General features: G+C 41.5%; 1 protein-coding gene across 3 annotated transcripts in view; it reads left to right on the plus strand.

Moving 5' to 3' along the window:
* The window catches only part of MNAT1 (MNAT1 component of CDK activating kinase), a 119,230-nt gene that overhangs the window by 58,065 nt on the left and 35,290 nt on the right, over positions 1-25,875 (plus strand). The window lies entirely within an intron of this gene.

Genomic DNA, 25,875 nt, shown 5'->3' on the forward strand with positions numbered 1-25,875 from the left:
TTTGTGGAAAGCAGTTCTGCTCATTGCACATGATGTATGAAGGCATGTTCTAGTGACAGTGTGAGGTGAATTCCCACCTGGCACTCACCTTAGGACATGCTTGTTTTCCAGGCTGAGTGTTTTTCTAAGAACCTGAGATGCTCAGTCCACTCGTTTTGCGTAGGTGTACACATGAAGTGGGTGGAGCTTTTGTTGTGCTGTTTGTGGCTGCTTTGGCTTTGTTCCTCTCTGAACCATGGGGTTCACATCAGTCCTATTGGTGGGGGCAACTCTAAGGGAGTACTGAGAATTTCTCAAGAAATACAATTCTAATTAATGCTCTGGCACAACAGTTATGTAAATTCAGTATATTTCTCTGAAAATCTGGTTTGTGCTCACTGTCAGAGGCTTAGCAGTGCACATTTAATGAATCACTGTGTATGTCCTTCCCCTGTGCTTTTATTTTTTCCTAGTAGTTTGGCCACTGACCTATTCTGATGGGTGTTTTCCTCTAATTTTGTTTCAGAAGAAGGGAAGCCAGATAGAGCTATCTGAGGTGCTGGCTGATCCGGAGCTGGTGTTTACACAAAGGCAGTTGTGGCAATCCACTGGGTTTTTTTTCTGCTTGAACATGAGTGTTTTTCCTGGGAAGGCTGTGGTCAGAGATGTTCTTCTGCCTGACTGCTAATCAGACACGTTTTCTCAGTGTCTGAGTTAGGAGCATGTCCATTCTAGTCTCCTGGGCAATGCTCAAGGAAGTGGGCTCATTTAAGGTGTCGTATTAGTGCTGTGAGTTCCTGTGCTTGCAGGGGCAGGAGGGAATGTCTTTCACTTGTAAGCTAAGCAAGAGCATCCCCTATAGCATGAGACAGACAATTAGTTCATGGGGACAGCGTCTCCTTCACTTTTCCTTTTGTGAAATTCCTTTTTTTCCCTCCTTTCAAGTGGAAGTAGTTTTTTCTGTGTAGCCTGCTCTTTACCTTTACCTTTTTCAGTAAGTTCTACCTCTGTTCACACAGATTATGTTCCAAATCAGTCTGATTTACCTCTGTGAGTGGGGGGAGACAGTGCTGCAGGGTTTTCTCCTAATCATGCTCATCATATTAAGAAACATACTTTCAGCACAGCTGAGTATTTCAAACAGTCTTATTAAATCTAATCTCAAATCAGTGTAAAACTACAAAAGAAACTGTAGCAATCCTAACTGTTGCAGTAGTGCTAAAATGCTATTTGTCAGTTGTGGTACTTCACACCTTAGTAGCTGTCTAAAAGAGCAAAGTTTGTCAGAAGTTAATGATGTCAGAAATGGAAATGTTTCCAGCATTTCTAGGGCTTGAAATTTCAGGGGGTGCAAAACAAATCTAAGGTCTGGCAAGAGAACCATTCTTCTGTTTCTTGGTGAATGTAATGACCATTTCTGATTGTGAGGTAGCTTTAATGTGAAACTCATTTTAAGGTGCAAAAGAGATGCTCATATGTATTGCAGACAAATGGCCGTTGGCAAATGCAACAGGAATTAATTATGTTACATGAACTTAGTTTCCTTCTTATGTCTCTGATATTTATGGAACTGTAGAAGGCTTTTCTAGGTCTGTGCTTTACCTCAGCATTGTGGTTAGAAATGCATAGAAGTGTGAATGTATTTAATTCTTCTGTAATTCATTGAAGTGGGAACAAGGAACCTTTGAGTCTGTGGCCCGGCTATTTCTATGTTTGTAGAAAATCTGGGTGCCTTAGACTGGCTCAGCTCATGCCATCTCCAGCGCATTTCAGGCTGTGTGCTTGTCCCTTTTCTGTTCCTTCCAGTTCTATAATGTTTCTTTTCTCCCTTCCCCCAGCCTCCCAGGACACTTAGCCTCTAGTGATGGTATTCTTGGAGTAATCTCATGTAGTTAAAAACTCCATTACTGCTAATTGGATTGCCCAAAAATGTGGGAAAACAGCATAGGTGTCCCCTGGCCTGCTCCTGCTTGGAAGTTTACCATCTTGCGTTTTATACCCAAATACCTCAGAATTAATGTAATGCATCATTGACCTTCCAATTCTTATCATCATTTTTGTTTTATTACTTAATAGCAGTGGGAATATTTATTAATAGAACTATTAGTGCAGAGTGCTGTACATGCTTTGTCATTACCAAGATGGTCCCTACCCCAATGAATTTGCAGTTTAAATAGATGTGTCAGAGAGGGAGGGGAACCAGATGCCCAGAGGGGATGTTCTCACCCAGGATTAGACAGCAGAGCAGTGGAGGAGGGAGGAATAGGATCCAGCCCTACTAAATTCCTAACCTGTGGCTCTTCCGCTGAGCTGGGCTCCATCTCCTGTCAACAGCACCCCTGAATGGCAGTGAATTAAGAGTGAAATATCTGCTCCAGCTACTGTTTCCCTGTCCAAATCACAGCAGCGCTGTTAAATATAACTTTGTGGCTCTGAATATTGCCCAGATTTATTCCAGTTCTTGCAGTTTCAGGTTATTAGTAGCTTGATGTTGGGGAGAGCAGTGTGCAGCCTGGAGCAGCCAGAGCTTGCAGGAGGGAGCAGTTGTAGAACCAGTATTTCAGAGGAATGGATTTGTGTCAGACACAGGATGTCTAGGACACCTCAGGAATGTGTGTTACCACTAAGCTGCACATAACAAGTGTTAGGGAAGAGATTTTTGTGCAGTGTTATGCTTGCAGTATTATTCTGATGGGAAATAACGTTCTTATTTTACGTTATGTGGAGCTATTTCTTTTAAAACATTGACCTCATCAACTCAGGGCAAATTAACTGTTCTTTATTATTGCCTTTTCCTGCAATATTGCGTCCTGTGCAAACAACTGCTCAGCGGCTGCTCCTGTTTTTCAGTCTGTTTCTTTTATAGCTCATGGAGCAATTATCCAAAATCCTGTTCAAACTCCAAAAAGTCTGTCAAAATACCTTTTTAATCAATTGTGCTCCTTCAAAGTTGCTTAGACATATGCCAGGTACTCTGAGGTAAGTGAGGTGCATGTCACACTGTGGTTTAGGCTACAACTATTCTGCAGCTCCTGAGGGGGGCTTACTTTGCCAATTCTTACTGCTCTGGTTTGGTTGGTTGGTTTGTTGGTTTTGGTGCAGTGTGTTTTAGTGTGTGTGGGGGTTGTGGTGGGGTTTTTTTGAGTGCTTTTAGTTTTTGCCTGAAGTTAAAAAATAAATCAATCAAGGCTTCCTTCACTGTTAGCTCAGCTGGTCTGTCTTCAGACTGAAACTCTTCAGATGGAATTGATTTCTTTGAGATGAATGCCAGTTTAAGTTTAATTGGTATTTTGTTTTTAATCTTCGTTTGGCTCATACCACGCACATTTCTCTTTTACAGCTGAATGGAATATTTCCCTCTTTACAGCTCTTGGTAGTTTAGAATCACAGCAAAATCACGACACTTGTTTTCAAGAGTAACTAGTGTGTTTAGGCATATAGATCCTTTTGGAACAGACATATTTGTTTAGAGAACATGCATGTAAAGGTAAAATTTCCAGTGGCACTGAGTGTTCTCTGTGCCTGTGTGTTGTAGCTGTGTCCCAGCTCAGACGCCCTGGGCTTGGTGTCAGTGCCATGAAGCAGAGTCCCTTTCCAGAGGAAACCCAAATGCCCCAGTCAGGGGAGTCACAGCACTTTCCACCTGGTCTCTGGATGAAGGTGCTCAGGGATGCAGCGTTCCTGCCAAGCAGCTTCTCTGGAGTGGAGATTCACAGGGGGTGCACATAGCCCTGGGACAAGTGGGATTCTGCAGTTGCTAAGCACCATTTCCTGATTGCTAGTCAGAGTGTATATTGCATATTGCTTTAGCATTGAATTTTTGTCATCAGTAACAGTGTCATGTTTTTAACAATGAGCATTGATTTGCTAAGAAGGATACTATTTCTGAAAAGAAGAAAGGAAAAAGAAATTGTTGCTGCTTTATCTCCACCATCTCTGACAATAAGTGGATACAGAATTCAAATACATAAACTGAGGCGCACCAAATACGCTGGATGATATAACTCAGGTTAGGACTAACATGCTGGATTTAAAAAGTGATCCACAGTCCTGTGATCCACCTACTGCTCCCTTAAATCTCATGGGTTTATAAATACAATATGACTGCAACTTCCGAGTAGCATGATGGAGAATGATTAGCAGTAGTAAATACATTTGTCATACTAAATCTCTAGCCCTCTGTTTAAATAAAGATGTTTTGTTAAGAGTCAAGCACATACATGCCGAACTGTGCTTTGAGTTTCTGAACTCTGGTTTTGAAGTGTATGCCAGATAAACGTTATTTAAGTGATCTATCATCAGAATGCTTCCTGTGCACTCCAGCTCATGGGCTGAAGTCTAAAACATTAATTGGGTTCTGGCCTTGCTAAGTTATTACTGTTATATCAAAGTGCATAAACATTCAGCATATGATGTTGACTTAATGAATTTTATTCCTTATGTTGGTAAGAAATGTTTCTGGAGGAAAAAAGGCAAAGTAAATGACAGTGTTTATTTCCCCTCCCTTCCTTTACACAGCAATGGCCTTGAAAAAGGAGACTGGATTTTGAAAATGCAGTGCTATGTCTCCCCATAGCCCTCTGCAGGATTTTAGTTTGGAATGCCTTAGGAAATATGCTGTAGTTGAAATTAAGCTGTTTGGTGGACAGACATAATCAGAACTGCTTGACTTGATTCTGTTTTATGGTTGGGCTCTCTGATACTGCTCTGTTAAAATATATTTGTTCATTTGCTGTAAGACTCCTTTCCATGGCTAAAGCGGCACATGTTTATGTACACATATTAGTATAAATGCAAATTAGGCTCATAAGTTTGCACAGCTGTAATGACTGGACTTCAGTAAATGAAATAGTGCCAACAGTGTTAATTGTACAGGAGTGAATGGCATGACCAATGTGCTTGTTAGTTAAAGTGTCTGTGGCCAGCAGTGGAGCAGATCTATGCTTTAGCTGTCACTTTTTGGAATGAAGCTGTTCTTAGGGTTAGGAGGTTTTCTAATTCTCTCTCTTTTTTTGGTTTTTTTTTTTTTTTTTTTTTTGTTGGTGGCTTTTTTTTTTTTTTTTTGGTTGTTTGTTTGTTGTGGTTTTTTTGTTTGGGTTGGTTTGGTTTTTGTTTTGTTTGTGATTTTTAATGTCCTATTGGATTTTTGGAGTTGCCCAGGAGCTAATTTGCTTGCCTGACTCTTCACCATCAGTTTTCAGAGGATGTCTCTGTGCATGCAGCATGTTCTGGTCCCGTGAAAAGGCTCATAGGGAGAAGGCTGCTGGAAGAGTTCAGCCAGGTTGTCATTTGTTTCCTTGCCTGTGTGGGAGCAGGCACTGGGGCAGAACAGCAGGAATGGGTGTCAGGCTCTAATGTAGGATGCCCGAATTCCATCCCAAGCAGCAGCCAGACCTGCCACTAGCTAAGATAGCACAAAGACACGCTGTAGAGTGATCTAAGGAAAATACCATTTGAATCAGCCTGAGATCCTCCTAGTTCTGAGTCTTACAGCTCTGAATATACCTTTGCTTGAGTAGGTGTTACTGTGAGCAATAAGGAGGGATCTGACTGAAAGAAAGAAGGTGGCTGAGAGGAGAGTCCAAAAAAACAGCTGTCAGGGAAATAAAGAATAATAAAAAATTTCTCAATCATTGTTTGTTTTGGAAAGATCGTGCTTTAAGCACATGGAAATACTTTACACATTTGAGAAGTGCTGACTTCCTACATGCCTTGTGAAGGAACAGCAAATCATTCATATAATGTAAACACATTTATAGATTGTTCCAATATAACTTTTTTCAGAGCTGCTGTTCTTTTTAACAAGATATAATTCAGTGCATACATGCTCTTTTGATGCTATACGCTGGCCAAGAGTTGCAAACATCATAAATGTTAAATATTAGTATTTGTGCTAAATGAACAGTGCAAAGTTATTGAACCACACTTTTAATGCAAAAAGTTGTTAAATGGTGCTGTTTGGTGCACTGTTTAAAAGTAAACATATGAGAAGGTAGTGCTGGAGTGAAACAGAAAGAAATATCTTGTCCAAAATTGTAACTAGAAGCAGTCTCATTATGTCTTGGTAGAGGTGATAACAAAAAGTGGGAGTGGACAAAGTTCCTCTGTAAGGGTGGAATTTTAAATCAGGGAAGAAAAATTAATAAAAAGAGAAGCTTTGGTGCCAAAATTGCAGCAGGTACTTGTCAAATTGTATAATCATGATGCTGGCTGGGAGTCTTGAAAGGTCATGGGGTCCTTCTCCCCGCCGTGAGGCAGAGCCAGGGGTGCTTCGTGGCAGGTACCTGTCTAACCTGTTCTTAAGGACCTCTGGAGATGGGGGCTCTGCAGTCTCCCTGGCAGCCTCTGGTAGCGCTTACTCTGCTTGCTTTTACATTTTAGGGCAATTTAGTAACTGTTTCCTTGACCTGATACAAGTTCAGCTTCTACCTAGGTAGATGCCAAAAGTAGGCTGTTCTCTGCCTCTTTGTAGGAGCTTCTTATGTCCTTGAAGATGACTATGTAAAGAGGACTCCACAGAACTAAATATTTTAGAATTTAGATGTTACAAAAAATAGTTCAGGCGCCTTAATTGTCAGTTAACAATAAAAACATTGATTTCTTCTGCAAATGGTTGGTAGACTGTCTCCATTCTTACAGACTGGATGTGAAATGACATTCAGCTGAGGACTTTTTAAAGAGGAAAATTCTTTTAAAGAGAGCAGCGAGAACATTTGAAGTAAGATCAATGAAGTATTTGAAGCCATTTAGGGAAGCCATAGTACATTTGTATATGTGCATAGAAGTATGTGTGACCTTTCTGCCATGATCCTTTTTTTCTTAGCAGTTGTCTGCATTTGTGAGAACATCACATGTTTTCTTCTGATCCTTTCTCCTGTTCCTGCTGATCAAAGCAGGTCCGTGTCATTCCTTCATCATCTCTATTGTGTACCTGGAGGAGTGCTGGTGACCTGGAATGGCAGAGCTGGGATAATGGCTTTGCAGATTCCTCTGAGTCAGCACTCAGTTGGGCCGTGTCTGTTTGCCTTGCTTTGAGAGACTTGCCTGTTAAGGCACATGTGTGCAGCCTTACCTCACAGCCTGGTTTTACTCCTGGTTATTACATTTCTCAGTGAACTAGAATCTATTTGTTGATGTAGAGTGTGTTGAGTAGTGTGTTGATCTCGCAGCAGTTAAAAGATCTCCCATATGCCTATATTTTCTTCCTTCCCTGTTCTCAGGGCCGCCTTCAGACAAATTTTCGGTAAGCACAGCCTACATCTGGCTTCTCTGCAATTCTTGCCAGACTTGGTCATGTAAGGAGAGCCAAGAGGAGGATGAAGGATGGCCATAGTAGGAGGCAGTTGCTGGAAGAAACATGGCAGGGAAATCAGTAACAAGTGCTGGAAGCAGCGTGGGATCAGGGCTGGTGGGGATGGGAAAGCACAGGGCAGCAGAGGAGGCAGATGGAGGAGGATGAGGATGTGGGGACTTGGATGTTGGGGTGCTTTGGAGAGAACATGGGGGGGACATGAGGGGGAAGATTTGGGGCAGAATTGGCAGAAAAGTGGGAATGAGTGGGATGGGAGTTTCTAGGCAGAAGGGCTGAGTGGTTTCTGTGCAAGGTTGGGAATTAGAGGGGAGCTCTGGGACAGAAGGATTTGGGGACCTGGGGATTCTGGTACTCATCCATCACAATCAGTTCCTGTGTAAGAATCCTGTTCTCCAAGGGCAGCCAGGGTGGTGTGTGCACTTGTGTGGTTTCAAATGTGACACCCACGCACACACACGTTAACCAGGGTTCTGGCTGTAGGCAGGGGTGAACAGGCAGGACTTGTTTCCTGCATCGTCTTCTGTTTTGTCCAAGGTACACCAGACTTACTAATAAATAAATTAGTTATATATTAATTTCTTATGAAGAAAAAATCATCAGCGTGTTGGTTGGGGCTGTGCTGCGTGTTTGTGCATGTGCCACCTTTTCTGCACCTTAACTCCTGCATAAGTGCAAACAGCAAATGAATGAATGTTTGCTACAGGGTCTCAGAGAAGTCAAATTTTGAGCTTTCAAAGGGCACATTTATAAATCAAAAATTCATTTAAAAATTAAGATGTATTTCAAAGGAGCTCTTGGGGGCCCTAGTTTTCACTAGTCATTATTACCAAAGTGCATCTGTATCATGGTAGGGTACTTGAAGAAAGAGATATTTGGATCAAAGAGACATTGTTTCGTAAGGATACTTCAAAAGTAGTTTTCCTTAAAAATGTTTGTTCAGGTGCAGAGGGTGAGAGAAGGGAATATTGTTTGAGGCAATTGGTGTTGGACATCAAAAGGTGAATGTCCCCATATATACACAGTGATTGTCAGTCAAGGTGTCTCTGGAAAGGAGTATTAACAGCATTGACTAGTAAGGAAACAGAAATTATCTTCATGGAGAAGTGCCTTGGTCTCTGAAAGTTTGCCTTATTATCCTTATTCCTCTTAACATTTTGGGTTTGTTGAGGTTTTTATTTTAAGGGCAAAAAACATGGATAATGGAATATATTGAAGCGGAGAATTGACTAGTTTAGGTTATTGTTTTGCTTTGCCTGAACATAGTTGCTACACAGGTAATTTCTATATTTGGGGGAAATGCAAGGCTCAGGTATAGCTTGTGACACATTACAGTTCAGCATAACGTGTGGCAAAGCAGTGAAATCCTCTGCCTCTTGCAAAGTCAGTAATAGCATGGTAATAAGTTGTGTTTTGTGCAGGCTTCTTTTGAAAAATGTAAAGTACTAAGGAAATTGTTACTGCAGAGAAACCTGCTTTGACTCACTTAGACAAATGTGTGCCGTGGTATGGGCAGGAAATGGAAGGACAGAGAGCACATGTGGAACCATCTATCTAAATTAGCTGGATGGGGGCCAGGAGAATGGAACTTGCAACATTTGCCATGATTAGTAGAAAATGAAATGGTGGTTTTGTGTAAGAGTAATGATTCTTGTATTATTCTGGGCAAGTGAGGTAGATCCTGCAGGACACAGATGGTACATTTAAGGGTGGTGCTTGTGGAATTGGAGGGCTTTGGAAAGGTAAGTAGTTTGAAGAGAGGAACAAGTTAAAAGTGAGGGCTGTGCACAGGAGGAAAGCAGCATATATATATTTAGGTCTGAGGCCCATTCTCCTGTTTCATCTCTTGAAAGAGAGGCATAAATAAATAGAGCATCACTCCCTTCTCCAAGGCATAGAGAGAGATCACAGAAATGTGATCCTCTGCAAGTCAGTCAGAGGCAGTGCTCCAGTAACCAGGAGCTGCTGGGCTGGGCTGTGGGGATGTGCTGACAGATCCAAAGGGGTGGACGTAGGCACCTTATCCTCACCATCCTGAGACGCTCCGTGGCACCGGGGCTGGCACTGCCTGTGTTGGGTACCTGTGCTGCATGGCTGCCATATAGAAAAAAGTGACATTGGTCCCAGTTTGTAATGCTTCCCTGTGATAGCCCTTTGGGTTCAGACAAGCAAAGTTTGAATAATCAATTAGTAAATATTTGAAGAATTTTCTGCCTTTTCAAAGTGGTGGCACTATCTTGGCCTTGCCTGCATACCAAGCATTCCCCTTCGTGGTTGTTTACAAGAAAACATGATTAGGATTTTCTTTTGTTATGGGGGAGAGAAAGAGGATTTGGCTTGAGAGCTAATGGGAGGATATAGAGGGGATTGCAGTGGGAGCTTCATCCTTTCCTTGACTTCACCCATTTGGTTTCACTTATGCACCTTAATCTGCCACTTGGTGGAATGATGCCACATTGAATTCCTGTTTAGGTAGAATCTGAAGCCTAGACAGGGTTAGGCCAAGAATTTATCTCATATCAGGCACTTCTAAAATCTGTTTGGAATATGGGGTAAAACCCCCCCATCCCAATCCTTAAGGTGCAGTGTATATTAAGTCTTAATGTTGTGTCAGTTTAGTTTCATTGATAGTGTTGTGTACAGCATTTGCTTTGTGCTAATTTTTAACCTGTTTTATGTCTGGTTAGTTAAATGAATTTGAAATACAGAATTAAACAGATGTGTTACTTTTAAAGTAACATAAATATTCTTGAAGGGTGTTGTACCCATTTAGCTGTTGGCTGCTTTTAAATTTTAACCAGTTTGAGCTGGGGATGCCAGGTATAACTTTGGCATTGTCTCTCTATCATCTAATTGAAAAACTTTTGGATTTTTTTTATTTTTAAGAACCCTGAATAAAATATTGGTAGGATCAGGGTTATTTTATTTGTCATGAAGACCAAAGCATAAGTGTAGCTGCACTTTAATTTTTATTTGGTTTATTTATGAAGATGCAAAGTACATAGCAACTGCAGGTTTTCAAAATGTGGAATTTCTACTGTTGGAAGAAATCTCTTTTACAACTGCAGATGCTTTATCTTTGTTGTTAAATACAGCACTCTATGACCATGCTGGTTTACCTTGTATTGTTTTCAGTTCATCTCTACTCCTTCTCACTGGTAGCCTCAGGCTTAGGAATGAAGGAGTGGGCTGTGCTGGAGGCGGCAGAGTTGGACCTCCGGGGGGAAGTGAATTTAGCCAGTAAAAACCACTGCTGCATGTTCTGTTTGGAGAAACTTCTGCCTGCAGCTCTGGAGCTGTGAAAGTGCTGTCGGGACCTGAAAAAGGTGGGAGGAGACTGTGTTTTCTTCTATCTTTTTCACAGGGAAGTTTTTGCTATTGCACAGTCTGTTGTCTTTGGTTTTGCTGGCAGAAAATGAAGCAGGAAAGCCAAGGAATGGCCAGCTGACACTTAGGAAGGGGAGAGAGAACCCCTACCTGACATGGCCTGTGGGTGACAGGGAGAGACACGCACAGCAGGTCTTTCTTTCTGCAGCAGGAGGTGTGTGTGTGTGTGCCCTGTCAATTGTCCATGACAGCTGACACTGGGGGGAGGGAGCTTTTGAGGGAACTCCGATATTTGGATCGTGGAATGTGTGCTTCAGTCAAAATGCTTCAGTTCTGGTTGATACCAAGCGACTCCAGCTAGTTGGAACATGATTTTTGGATTGGAATATCAATGCAACTTAGGTTGGGTGTTTTTGTGTTATGGTTTCCCCACCTTCCCTAACAGGGCACGTTTTGCTGAAGGACCAATTGGAAAACCTGAAGGAATGTGGATGATGTGAATGACAGGGTTACTACTCTGACCACTTTGGCAGACTCACTGAAGTTATACAATCTACCCCTTTCACTATTCTTTTATGCTTTTGTATTTTCTGATTAATGGAATCTTGAATCTTTTTTTAATTATTTGCATAAGGTCACACAAAGTATTAAGCTAAGGCCATGGAGAATAAGTTTGTAAATTCCTTACTGCTCTGAAATCTAATTAAAAACCTGCAAACTTCATCATTCATCATTTTACCATGGAGTGTATTTCTTATGGAGACAGTCTAATATCCTGCAGCAACTTCATGGCATTAAAAAAATAATTAATGGACCCTTTTAGGGCAATGTGTGTTGCTACAATGTGGAATAATACTTCAGTGTTGTAAGTGAATGGTGTGCTAGGAAACACTAATCCCTTGTGTATAGTAACAGGAAGTATGAATATTACTTATTAATAATAATGTAAAACACCTTCACACACATGCTTTTTCCTGGGCATGTCTACCTTTTTGTAAACAACAGTGAATTTTAATTGCAGAAAATTGGTGAGAAGCAAGAAGGATTTGTGTAATTAAGACGATCTGTTTATTTAAAAGTCTTCAGAAGTTGTAAGAGATGGAACTTAGCTGTATGTGAGGGATGAATGTTGTGCAATAATGCCCCTTCATTCCCCTTTCATAATAAATCTCCACAGAGTATTCATCTGAAGGGCTGGATGCCAAAAAGAACAGGTTCGACTTGTCTGTGAGGATTTACACCACAGTAAAATGCACAACTGCTTTTGTGGAGGTCATTGTGAAGGTCACGGAGCCAGTACACGCTGCTGAATGGGAGCAGCCTGGAACAATGGTGTGAGAGGTTGGACTGCCTGAAATCACTGTTTAAAACCTCATCTGAAATGTAGCAATAAGCTGGAATCCTTAAAACACACGGCTTCAAAGCTTGTAGGCCGTTTTGCAAGACATAAACGGTCTCTTTTCCAGTAGGTTGCATCTTGTACCCTCTGCCAAATGTGGCTCTGAGCTCAGAAAGCAAGTGTGCCCATTTCCTGACAATTAACATTGAAATAACTGAGTGTGTCTAATATAAACACCCTCAAACTGTTAATAATTGCCTCTGTCCAGTTTTAAAAAGCCCACAACGATACTGGATTTAATTACCTGAAATTTGGCACACCTCTTTTTTACAAATAAGGTCTGAGTTTGGCCATATGGTCGCTATGTCTTTAAATAAAAGATGATGATCATTTCAAATGGCAACCGGCCATCAGTGGGGTTTAGTACAGAGATTAATTAGTAAACTTTGGAATGCGCTACAGCAAATGCAGCTGATTGGCAATAGCATGTGGAGCAGCAACTGGTGGAAAGCTGGTGCTGCTGAGCAGCAGAGGTATTTCCAAAAAGCCTTAAGGGTGCTGTGATGTGCTGTGCTTTAAATGGCACTGTGCTGATTGCATCAAACCACCAGTTCTCTGTTTATGCAGTTTGGTAAACGTGCAGATTAAAGAAATCTGGTGTGCATTTGGAAAGAAAGCAAATTTTCTTGTATTGTTTTGATGAGGTGCGCCCCATGAATAAAGTGATGCCCCTGAACATCAGTTTACAGGGATTTTGGTTTGTCTGCAGTGCATTTTACAATTTTATTTTAACTAGGAAGACAAATGCTAAATGCTAAGATAAGAATTATTCTACAAACACTGAAGTGAATATGGACGATTTAGTGGCTATTGCAGTAAGCTCTTTCTTGGAATTCTGGTCCACTTTTAGAAATGGTACAGATTTCAAAGTATGTGTGTCTGCATGATTTATAATTGCTTACTCTCTTCCTTTTAAAGTTTTAAATGCATGATTAGAGAAATTTGGAAACTTTGTCTCTAAGTTAGCTTTCTAAAGAGGTTTGATCTATTTGGTATGAGTAATGGACCCCATTAAGTACAGTCCCTAGTGGGACTATTTTCTCAACTTGTTTGGGCCATGGGATTGGGACCCAGATAATGAACTTAAGATGATTTGTATAATAAATAAGTAACTTAATATATTACTTGGAAGCCAGATGCACTTCTTAAAATCTATCTTAATAATATTGTATTAGTCTTCTGATGCCCACCTTCGTTTAGAGAGGGAGGGTCAAACATCCATTTAAATTGATAAGAAAACTCACACCAATACTGATAGGTTTTTGCTTTGGAAATGGCTCAGGCATGTGGATTAGCCTGGTAAAATTCATCTGGCTGCACACACCTAGAGTATTGAACTAAAGTCTGCCCTTTTGGGCTAATGATATCACTGAAATAGTCACATAAATTTTTGATACAAACCTGGCGGAGGTGCTTGATCTCATAAGATATGGATCACCCTGGCTTTGACCCAGAAAACCCTTAAGCATGTGCTTTGAAATGAAGCAAGCATGTATTCCTCTTGGCTTAACTCTCAGCTCTGTGACTCGGTCCTCGTTGCAGTTCAGTCCCTAGGGCCCATCTGTGGACCCAGCAATGGCACATGTTGGTGTCTAATGCCTGGGTACAACCTGCTCGACGCCCAAGCTGTTGGAACAGTCCATGCAAGGACAAGGAGCGGAGACTGGATTTTGAGGGTGCTGGTTGTGCCTCTGGAGGCCTGTTTGTGCAAGCCTCTGCTTCCTAGAGCGTGGTGTTTATTGCCATAGGTAATTGCAGTGCAGCGGATGGGCTCAGTTTACGCCATCAGGTTTAGGCTTGCTTGGCTTTGTTGGACTGGACTTGTAGGCCACGATCCAGCCGAAGTAATCGGAATGCGACTGCTCCTTTGACTTTGTGAGGCTCTTTGTGTGCTCAAAGCTGGGTAGTTTTCTAAGCTGAATCAGTGTTGCTGAATCTAGGTCTAAGCCCCAGGTAAGTGTATGATAAAATTTTCTGATGGCAAATAAATTTGTTAGCTTGACATGCCTCTAAATAATTCCCGTGTGCAAATGTGCACATGATTAGGGCATTACAGGGTTGTGCAAACATTCTATGGTAGTCTTTGTTTCAAACTGTTTAGCTCATGCCCTGGATTATTTGCATCTGGGTGTATCTGTATGTACACACACAGAACAGAAACCTCCATGCATACAAAGAGCATCTCATTAAAAACTGCACTATTTGTGCACTGCAATCAGCTAGTTACTGAGGTGTGTTTATTTTATTCAAACTGCTGTGTGTATATACACATCCAATTGCAGAACATTATGAATAATTAAAAGTAAACTGTAGCCCTTTACAGAAGCAAATGTAGGTACATCCAGTGAAGCATTATCCTGGCCAGGCTGCTGGTTTGCTGTGACTCAGCTATTGTATGAATTATAGAATGCTCTTTGTAGCACTTCAGGGTTGCCTCATAGTATTGGTCTAAATCTGAGATAGAAAAGGTTAAACAAAGTCTGAATTTGCTTGACTTGATAGCAAACAGTCACTGCAGCTCCCTACTTGTGCTAATGCCCTGGAACAAACCAGTGCAGCTGCTGGAGTAGCTGAGCTGGGGGTTAGGTGATTTCGTAAGGTGAGCTGCTTTAGGCTCTGGCAGGCTTTTGTTCCTTGTAGGTCTCTTGGTCAGTGCTCCCTGTCCTGGCAATAAATGTTTCAGCCAACACAGCAACAGCTGTGAACAGGAGATGGGGGGAAAAAAAAGTTGATGAAGTGTCATGGTTTAACTGTTCCCTGAGATTAATGGGAAACTGAAGGAGAAAACATGGTTTTCTCAGTCAACTACCAATTGATAAACATTTATGTCCAAAGCTAGGGCCAAGGTATTTAGGCTGCTGGTGATTTAAAGGGTGATTTTAAATATGTTTGTTAAAGCTTTTTTTAAAGCTTGCCATCTTTTGCTGAAAATATAATTTTCCAGAGAGTTATACATCTTAAACTTCATTTTCTTTTTCTTGTCAAATATTGGACCATTGAAAACAAACCCCCAAAACCCCACCCTGGATTATTAGGCCAAATGTGCTGTGAAAGCTTCTTGAACAGCTTGCCTTGGCACGCTGAAATTAATGTGGTTATAGTCCAGCTATGGTGGCGGTGGGGAAAACAACCTTCCAAACTGTCAGCACTTGGGAAAGGAAACACAAAAACCTATTATTATTCGTATGTAGTGTAGAGTTTCTGATTTGCTCCCATTGACTTGAGTGATACGGTATCAGTTACTGCGATGGCTGTAGCGCCAGGTTTGTGTTTCATGTAATGAAGTGGAGCGGCGTTGCAGATGCACAGTGGCCCAGTGTGGCTGGATGGATGGCTTCCAGGTAGATGGACACTGGGGCTGGCCGGCTTAGGAGGCAGTTTGCTGTGGTCAGCCAAAAATCAGCTCTTGCTGGTGAGTCTGGAAGTGTTTGTGCACGCTGAGTCAGTCTCTTTATATATCGGGGTGATTGTAGCACTGATTAGACTGGAAAGGCTTGGCAAATCCTCGTTGTGTGGGAAGCTCGAGTGCAAAAACTTGCCTAATTTTCTTTATTTAAATCAGTATCATCCTGCTTGAGGCCTTTTGGAAAGCACATCTAAGTGAACGGTGTTTTATGTTAACACGGTGTTCACAATAAATGGCAGTTTCATTGGAAAAGGGTGTGCTTAGGGTTACCTTCCACAGGCTTCTGCCGTGTTACGTGTGGAGGGACTCAATTCTCCTGCATACACTCATTGTCTTCTGTGAAATCTGTACTTGAAAGATTTAATATATTAAAATTTGTTTTATGATCAGCAATTCTTTGAACTTGCAAACAAGAAAGTGTGGATAACTTCAAATATCCATTTGAAGTCTGATTCTGAGGAATGCTTATGTTCATTTTGACCTTAGAATGTGAAGTTTGATCTCTCAAAACTGCAGTTTTCTAGCGGAAATGTAAATACAGTCTGAACTTTTTTTAGATACCTTTAAAGTGTGCTCTCTCAGGAAGACAGGGACTTTATTCCAGAGATCCTGGATATTCAAACCATGGAGACCTATTTCTCTTCATAAGGCCCCAGATTCAGGACCTGATCTCTAATCAGCAAAGGTCACTTGCATGTGCTTTTGTTCAGAAGACACCGATCTGTGGATCTTGACTTGAATGTAACATTTTTGGTAATTGTGAAGCTTCTTAGACTAGAGAAGGGTGAAGGGTGGAAGCTGACTGAGATGATTTAGAGTTTTATGTAAGCACATAAAGCTGTAAGTTGTCTTGTTGTGTTTGGGTTTGAAAAGCACTTTTTAACTACTTTGACATCTCGCTTTTATTCTCGAACATCTGCTTTAGATTGTTTGCTATAAAAGTGTAAGAATTAATCTTGCCCTCATTTTTGTTATTGCTACCAGAAACCAAACTATTTTTATTACTTCTTGTATAGGGATTTGGACCCTGAACTATTTTCAGAGTTTAGGAGAAAAGGAGTTTGTATTTTCTTTTCTTTTCCTTCCGCCTCGTGCACCCTTCCCTCGCCAAACTTACAGGTAAAGTTAATTAAATTATAGTTTTTAAGTGCACAAAGATTTTTGGCATGGCTTGTAAAATAGTATGGTAAGCTCTACTGTGCTTTATTTGGTCCAATACTAAGAGTTTTAAGGGGATTCAAATGATCAACTTATGTTGGTTTGTTTCTGGAGCAGCAGCTGCCCTGAGTCAGGGTAAAGCATTTGCATCATCTGTGGAGAGCCTGGTACATATTTTACTGATTGGAAATAATATGTGAAATGCAAAGAGATGAAGACCTTCCTATATGATTAGTCCTTTGATTAACAAATGTTCTTAATGCTTGTTCTTGGGGCTTCCTTTCTTTGGGATTGCAGCTTGTTTGTGTTGTTTCCCAAGCAGCAGCCAGTGGCCATGGCATGGGGTGTCAGTGCAATCCCTGATCTCCAGCACGCTGCCTTTGAGCGATGGCTTTCCGTGGGTTGGGTGTTATTTATTAAATGTCAGGGCACTCTGCTGATGTGGCTTCATCCAGTACTTGTGCCAGAGCATACAGGAATCTTCCCTTCTACAATGAAAGTGTTGTTTTTAAGGCAAAACTGTCTGTTGTAAGCCTATAGCAGGAAATACTCAGGCAGCCTCTCCAACTTGCTCGAAATGCGGTGTTTGTGCTGCAGTTGCTTTCACAGCAGTCTCCTCTTTCAGAATCCGTGGCAACACTTGCTTTTTTTTAAATTTGAATACAAGTGTTTTAGCAAAAGGGTTCACAAAGGAACCAGTGAACAAGATAAAACAGATGAGGCATCTTTTTATTTTGCAAACAGATAAATAGGATTTTTCAGGGGCTGAGTGAAATTGCCATGTGATTTTATCACTTTTTTTGCTGCCAGCTTCTATTTTCTCTGTAGAGTACTGTAGATTTTTCATGGCAGGAACCATTCCTTTTTCTATGTGTTAAAGATGCTTTAGTTATTTCTGGTTGTGTTTTTAGGAGTTAGGAAGCTGTAGCCACTGAAACCAGGGCAATGCAGCAGGCCATGGTAGTTTGTAGGAGGACTTTTTGCAACTCTCTCAGGATCAGACAAGGCTTACAAATAGGCTTCTTGGTCCTGTGAAGCTTTGTGAATCCTGTCCAAAGGACTGATAAAATTCAGGTGCCATGGGAAGTAAGTACACAACAATTTGAAAAGCTGTCATGTGTCTATGGTTCAGATTTAAGTACTGTTTGTTATACCCACTTAAAACATAGATGGGAACTTGCATGAAAAGAAACTAAAACTCTCTGGAAGGACAAAAGAGTATATTTTGTGCAGATTAAAAATGCAGTTCCTTCTGCCCCAGGGAGTTTATTGTTTTATTTGAGAGAATTAATGGGCATTTTCAAAGCAGTGCCACAAAGTGTGTGTTATGTTTGCAGTGGGTCCCGCTCCTGTCCTGGAATATTTGATTCATGTTTGCTTGTGCGCTCTGCATGCAAATGAAAAAAGGCTAGAAATAAACTACTTCCACCTATGTTAAGTAATAATTTCTAAATATATTGCTAACAGGTTTCAGTTTTCATTTAAGCTGTTGTAGTAAATACAGTCCACAAATACTGTGAAGATGTATCATGTAATGCTAATGTCTGATACTTTCTTAGTTTTTAAACTTTAGACTTCAGTTTTTCTAAATTCCTTCTTTTTATGTTTTGGCTGTTTCTAATAATTCACCCTTCCTGTTTTTGTATTCTATTCATGCTTTTCCTTTCATCTGCCTTTATTGTCCTTTTCGTAATATTTTATTCTTTTTTTTTGTCTCTGTTGCTATTAAAAACTTCCTTGCTTTCTCTTGCCAGACTATCATCAACCTTTAGCAGTCCCTCCTTAAAATCTAGCTATTCAAAGACTCTCACTTTATTTCTTCCCTTTATCAGGTAGGCATAAGCCATACTGAATGTGACGTTCTGCATCTTTATCAACATTTACCTGGGTCTAGGCTGGATGCTCAGTAAAACAGGGAATATGTCTCTGACTTCCATATACGCACACACAGAGTTCTCATCTTCTACAGTCTGAGATCAGCTTTCTGTTTGGCTTTGCTGTTTTAAGCAGTCTTTCTTTTTAAATCATCCATCACAGTCTGTATTCCTCCAAAACGATATTGTGGAGCTGTGGCTGTTTGGATGGGGGGAAGCTGCCTTAGAGGATCCCAGGAAAGAGCAGATAGTGGAGTACAGTGATGTATGATTCTTTACGAGCTGCTGTTCTTCCACCACAGCAGCCGGTTTTTACAGGTTCCACTGTTCTCCAGGAAATCCTAGATAATTTTCTTGCATAATAGAGGGATCATATCAGTGTAACACACAGGTTTACTTCAGCTAAGTAGGAGCACCAGTAGATTCACCTGTGCGGAGACTCAGGCAGCTAGTGCTGGTTGGTGAGCGATGCCTTGTGCTCTGACCTCCACTGTTGTGTCTGTCCCTCTCTGTGTTCTGCCTCGTAACAAAGTGGCATTTGTCATTTATTTCTGCTTCATGTCCCTTGAAAAATTAGGCCCTTAATGTGTGTATTTAAAACAATGTTATATTAAAGCCTTAAATCCTGTAATTAGACTGGCTGTTGTTGATAGTTGATACTGTGCTTTGTTGATAGCCAAACCAAAATGACCAAGGCTCCAGAAGTCTCATGGTAGAGATGCAACAAAAGTTTGTTCAGTTCTGCTTAATGCTATGTTAGAGGACTGGTGAAACAAACCGAGCAGAACATGGACTTTAAGTCACCTGTAATGAAATGTTTCTCTGAAAATGGGAAGAACCTGCAGCTGTACCCTGAGAAGGGCCTTGTTGCGCCCTGTGAAAGCCACTATAGGAAAAAAAGTGTGAGCTGATAATGAGGTTTTCAAATGCAACTGGCGTTTCCAGGGTGTCCAAATGCCCCCCAGCAGCCAGCTCATGGCATGGCCCTTCAGTTGAACTGAAAGTGGCTGAACAGGCGCCATGTGCAGGGTAGAGGCCCTGGGGACAGAGCAAAAGGAGCAGAAGCAGTTGAGCCGCATCTGGCACAGCGGCATGCACTGAAGTTGAGTAAGTGCTTAGGAGCTGAGACAAAGTTGGGAGCAAGATTGAGAAACCAGTGCAGAAAACCAAGAGTGTGACCTGTGGGCTTATTAGTGATCTGAAAATGTTGTGTTTTAATTCTTTATTCCCTGAAATAATGCTGTCTTGTGTACTGGGCTATCCTTCGATAGTGGCAGGGATTTTGAGGAAAGCTTGGCAGTTCCTGCCAGAACTCTGGGGTCGCCGCCGAAAACATGAGAGTGACTTCTTGCAGCAAACATCCAGACTATGCCCTGAATCCTGCCTGGGCTTCAGCAGGCAGTGCTGGGGAGGACAGTCCCAGGCAGGCGCTGTGATCCAGGGGCATGAGGAAAGGGCACCGGGCTTTTCTGTGCAGAGAGTAGGCACTAAATCCTGCTCTGGCTCTGACCCAGCAGAATTGTATTTCAGCTTGTTAGATGGACACAGGCTTTCTTCTGGGAGATTAGAGAAATGGGGCTTTTTGGCAGGAGCTTAAAGATAAGTCTGGCCAGGTAATTACTTATGTCAGAAAGTTGTAAAGGAAAATTTTGGAGGCAAGTGGAACTGATGGTGTGATTTAACCCATGTTACTCAGTGGTTAATTTCCCAGGTACCTGTTTGTGTAACAAATCACATAATATCTGACTGTCTTTGTTAATAGCTTCTTCAGTGCTGTTGCTCTCTTGGCTTATTTCTGTCATTCCTAAAGAAAGCACATATTTTAAATCTGTTTTGGCATTTGAAAATCAAATTAAGTTACTGTGGGGAATAAAAAAGGTCTAAATTTAGTGAGATTGTTATTAGGCATCTGAAATAATCTACCACACAGAGAAGGGGTGGGGGGACAATCTTGTGTCTCTGATCTTGCTATTTGTGGTCAGATTTTGGTTTTGAGATCAACAGAAAATCTTAATGTTGGTTCTGTTGCTTTCTGTCAGATCATTTGTTCTCCTTCTGTTTAGCTTCTGAGATATCCTCATAGCACTTCTCATAATCAAGTAAATAAATTAGATTTATTCTTGATTTTTTAAGAGCAGAAGAGAGAACAGTTGGTTTCAGATGTTTAAGTCTTTGTAAAAGCTTCACTGGCACAGGAATTTTAGGCCAAGGAATAGAATTATACATTTTAGTTTGACATACTTTGTGTTTATTTTAAAAGGCTGTGGAAGACAGAGAGGGTAAAGGTTAAAATAATATTAACTGAGCCCTCCAAATCTATCAGTTCCATTCTCCTTTTCCTGAGTATTACTGTAGTCAAAGTAGTTAATCAGAATCAGAAAGCCACATTAGCATTGCTGACGTGGATTTGTCAATGGTGAATTGAGAGGATGGAAACTGGAGGGGGAAAATAAACCCACAACAATCCAGCTTCTGGCTCGCACCACATTGCCAAAGATGTTTGCATTAATATCTGTAAGAAATTGTGTTAACATGACATCTTTCCAAAACCTGAATTCTGTTACAAGCTTAACAGTAAAATAGTTTCCTAAGACTGCTTATACTGAAAAATTCAAGGAATTTATAGTTTTGTTTTAATGTTTGCTTGAAAGCGTTTGGATAATTGCATGCTCAGATGATGGTGTGTTTCAGAGGGTCTTTGTTAACCTCTCTGTCCTGCCATGTACAATGGAAGCAGTGCTGGGGGATGTGTTTTAGCAGCATCATGTCCTGGCATCCCACAGCCCTTGGTTCTTCCTCATCTCCTTTCGCCAGGCTCAGGAGAGTGACCTGACAGTGAAAAGGGTTAAATAAAAATAACATTGCTGCAAACCAACTTAATGAGATGTAGCGTGAATGTCGCTGTTTCTGTTCTCTGACGTGTGCTGTGGAAGTGGGGTGATAGCAGAGCTGAGTAAGTTCCTAAGCAGAGAGAAATTAAAAAAGCAAGAAGATTAGCCCCAGCAACTAGTCCAGCTGCTGCTAGTACAGAAACTTGCCTTGTCTGGACAAGTTTTACTGACCCCAGTCTCTGGCTTCTGTCTCTTGCCTGGGGATGTTTTTGTGGCATAGCCGTTTCTCCTCTTTCCCCTACTAGTGCATTTTTTGGTGTCAGTCTCCTTTCTCCTCCTCCTCAGCACTTGAAAGATTTCTGGGAAGGCTGTCAGTTGTTTCTTTTTGCTGCTGAGGGAAGGAGGTGAAGGGAGGCAGTATCATTTTGGAAGCAGGGATAGGGAGAAGAGGGCAGGATGGGAGGAAGTGTGAATGCTGCAACTTGGGCCGATATTTCTGTACTCTGCTAAAATAACCTCTTTCTGCTAGCAGGCAGATGTATATACTGATGTACCTGGCATCTGCCAAGAGTCTCTCCCCAAACCTGTGTGAAAGGTGCACTGATACACTATAATTTTGATGTTCTGATAGCCATGATTCTTCCTGAAAGAGTGTTGTTTTTGTTTAAAGTAAGCTCCTTGTTACTCCAAGGGCAGTTCTTTGTTGTAATCCATGGCTTTTTATTTGATTAATGCCATGTTGTATCACGATCTGAAACCAAAACTGGCCACTGCTTTTGTTTCTTTTTCAGCTGAGAGTTGTCTCAAACCGTGTATCAGCCAGTCAATTTTACTTCTCATACAAAGACATTATTCAACTTCCCTCCCAATTTAATCCTGTATGTCTCTCATCTGAACCCGTACAGCACATGAATAGAATGTCAGTTGCTCACAAATCCATTGCTGTGCAGGCTTTTATATAAACAAAGTCCTAAGGATAAGCAAATGCCTTCCTTCTAATTAGCAGCATGTTTTGTGGTTCCATACATTCCAATATGTAATAGACAGCTCCAGGGCCTAAAATAATCGTAGGGAAAACACTCGTATGCCGCAAAGATTGGGATGGGAGGGAGAGGAGGCAGGAAAAAGTGTTGTCTGTGTTCTTGGAAGCCTTTTCTGTCTTCACTTGGGTGCTGTCAGCTTCTTTTACACAAACATTACAGCATCCAAGGGGAATTAGAAATACTTACCCATGACCACATCAGGTTTTAGGTTTGTCAGGAGAAAGCAATGCAGAAGCAGGATCTTGGCTCCACTGCTTTCATTTTGGTTTCAGCATGCTGATAAATGCCTCCTAATGCTGGAAAGAGGTAAGGCTGACTGTCTAGGTGGAATACAGGAAATTTAAAAGTCTTACCTCATAGATTAGAAATGGGTTTTGGATCTGTAAAAGTGCTGTGTAAGTCCAAAGTAACAGTTACTGTCTGTTGTGGTGTCTCTGAAGTTACACAGCAGCTTCCCTTACCAGTCTGTTATGAAGTGGTTAGGGACCACTTGGGACAGAAAGACAGAAGTGGGAGGCTTCTGGTCAAACAGCTTTTAAGTGAGATAATAATGGTCAAATTGAGCCTTTTAGCTTCAGCAAGGTTTTATTGTGAGTCAGCTTATCCCAACATCTGTGGAAATAGGAAGGGCAATGGTTTTGGTTTCCATCCCAGCCTTTTGCACCAGTCTGTGCCATACCCAGTTCTGGGACCTCACTAACCTGTGCGCTCATTTGGAGGTCTGTGAGCTCAGGAGCCTAAAGGCCAGACAGCTATAGGGCAGGAACAACAGCTGGTCATGGGGCTTTTTACCCACTGCTAAGTGGAATGTAATCCATGTTGCCAAAGCCCATCAGCTAAAGTTGTGATTTTGGGAAACAAAACCAAATGAGCTGTCTCATCCAGCTGCATAATCTCCTTGAGGTGCAGATCTGCTGGCTGCACACAGACCAGTGCAGTTGTTTTGCCATGCAGAAGTACATCCTGGTTCCTAATACTTGCACCTTGACCCGTGAGGGAGGTGAGAAAAACATAGGAGACAGTCAATCTGATGAACCAGAAATGAGTTGCCAGTATTTAGTGGTGCAGATAATTAACTATTGCAACAATTTACCTAGGGGTGTGCCTGGACCTTTATGATCTGAATCTGTAAGTCTAGATTGGATGGCTTTCAAAAGAAGGTGTTTTGGCTGAACTGCCTGTTCTTGGGCTTCATACGTGAACACAAAATGTCCTGGCCTGTGCTGGACATGAGGTCAGACCAGCTCAAGGGTGGATGGTTTCTATAATGCAGCTCCTCTTCCAATTTTCTGCTGCTCTCCAGGCCACCACAGTGAGTTGGTGGTGCAATTCCACACCTCACAGAGAGGTCCTTCCTCATGACCCCTGTGCCCCCCCTACCCCTGGTGTGCAGAGCACTCAGCCTTCCCACCATTCATGGGCAGCTCCCTTACAGTTACTGCTCGGTCATCTGAGAGATAATGACCATCGTGATCCCCTGTGACCTCAGGCTCCTTGGAAACCCCACAAAGAGGGGAAGAAAAATGAAACATTTTCATCCCATCCTCCCAGGAGCTCCCAGAGGTGGACATTTGTAGCTCCATAAATGATGGTGGGGAAGGAGGCCAGTGATGAGCCCAGTCCATGTGTTGGGAGCCTTCCCATGTCTCTTGGCCAATGCTGGCAGAAGTTACTCTTGTTAGCAAAGTGTCAGGAAGGCACCAGTGGCAACTCTGCTGACAGTGAGCAGCTGTTCTGGTGGCGTCCTCAAGGGATGGGGTGCCTGGAATCTGAGATTCTCCCTTTTTCCACACAGAATTTACTTCCCAAAATATTTACCGTGGTTTTGATCTTTGCCCAAAACTGAAATTTCTTTTCTATGGCTGGAAAAAAATTTGGGTTTGGAAAGAGTGAGACTCTTCACTCCCCAGATGAGGTTGTACACATGTAAAATGTTGGTATGATTTTCCATTTGGTTTGGTTAGAGATAAAGATGTTGCTAAAAATTCAAATCTAAGAGTCTTATTTAAGCATTAACCTTTTGCAATTGGTGTAAGAGGCCCACATAAATATAGTTACAAAGTATCATATTTTAATAAACTTGAATAGATTTTAAATTGACAGCTTCTAGGAGAATAGAACCCCCTGCATTTATGTCCTAAAATATCATGAAGTGGGATTAAAGCTGAATTTTTAACCTTTCTTTTCCTACTTTTTTAAAATGTGTGGTAACCTTCTTTTAATGTTGCAGCAATAGTTTGTAGCACATAAATGAAAGTGCTGACCGTGAGAGTTGGAGTGGTGCATCGCTGACTGGAGAACTTCCTTCACATCTCATCTCCAGGACACTGTCCCCATACCAGTGTTAGCAGCAGCCTCTCCAGTTCCCTAGGCAGTGCAGAAAAAGCTTAAAACTCTCTGTCTTCATCACATGCACAGGGCTGTTTCAATGGAAAACTTGAGCCGCTGATATTTCCATAGAGATCGGCTTAGATCCACGATTGCACTTCTCAAGGACTTACGTCTTCAGTTTTCTTAGCTATTTTCTGCAACTCCCTAAACAAAAATATCTCTTCTCCAAATTCAGAAAGGTCACTGTCTTCAACCACAAATTTAATTAACAGCTTTCTCCTTCTACAGACCTTTTCATTCCCCTCTTTAGTTAATTTTAACTCAGTGTCCCACATTAGGAGCCTGCATTTTCCACTTGAGGGAGTAGATGCTCACAGGAGTGGCCCCAGGGAAGCTCAGCTCAGTAAGTGATCACCAGTGGGAGCCAGGGTTATACACAGCATTACACCGTGGAAAGCTTCCCATCTCCTGTTTCAGACAAAATGTCTACAAAAACAATACTACTACTTTGCTAAATTCCTGCATTCTGCAGATGGGAAGCTCAATTTCTACAGGGAAAGCCAGGCTGTTTTGGGGCAGCTCACGATGCTCCATCTTTTTGCTGCTGCTGCTAATTTTTGTGAGCACCATAGAATACAGTAGAAAATTGAAACTGTGTGAAAGATCAACAAATCAGTGTAGAATGTCACGCAGCAACATCTGTTAACTTTGGCTCTATCTCAGATCCTCCTGACCCCCTCCTTCCCAGCCACAAGTCTCCTACTTTGTGAGAGCTCCGAGTGATAGGGACTTGGAGAGGAAGGGTGTGGAAATGTCTCACTATTTCTCAGTGGTCTGAAGGGCTTGCAAAAGTACTACCTGGAATGAAAACTTAATGTTTGTGTGTTTCTATATTTTTAATTATGAAACAAATGGGAATTTGCTGAATGAATTAATTGTATTGCTCTGTAAAAGTCTGTCTTGAGAGCCATTATGTATGGGAGCTTACAAAGCCTGTGGAGAGAAAGGAAAGTGGCTTCCCTTTCTAATTAGGGCTTTCAGGAAATCTTTGATTACAGAATCAAGTAGGGTTGCTCAGAAACATTTGTTTGGTAGTACTTCAGATAAATGAAATTTGTGCCTAATAATAATTTTGCTAGTGACACTGGAAGCAGCTGTACTTGCTAATGGTAAACTTGCCCTGAATAAATCTTCCCCCCTTCCTTCTTGTCCAAACAA

The sequence above is a fragment of the Corvus cornix genome, chromosome 5 (assembly GCF_000738735.6).
Source record: "Corvus cornix cornix isolate S_Up_H32 chromosome 5, ASM73873v5, whole genome shotgun sequence".
NCBI classification, from domain to species: domain Eukaryota; kingdom Metazoa; phylum Chordata; class Aves; order Passeriformes; family Corvidae; genus Corvus; species Corvus cornix.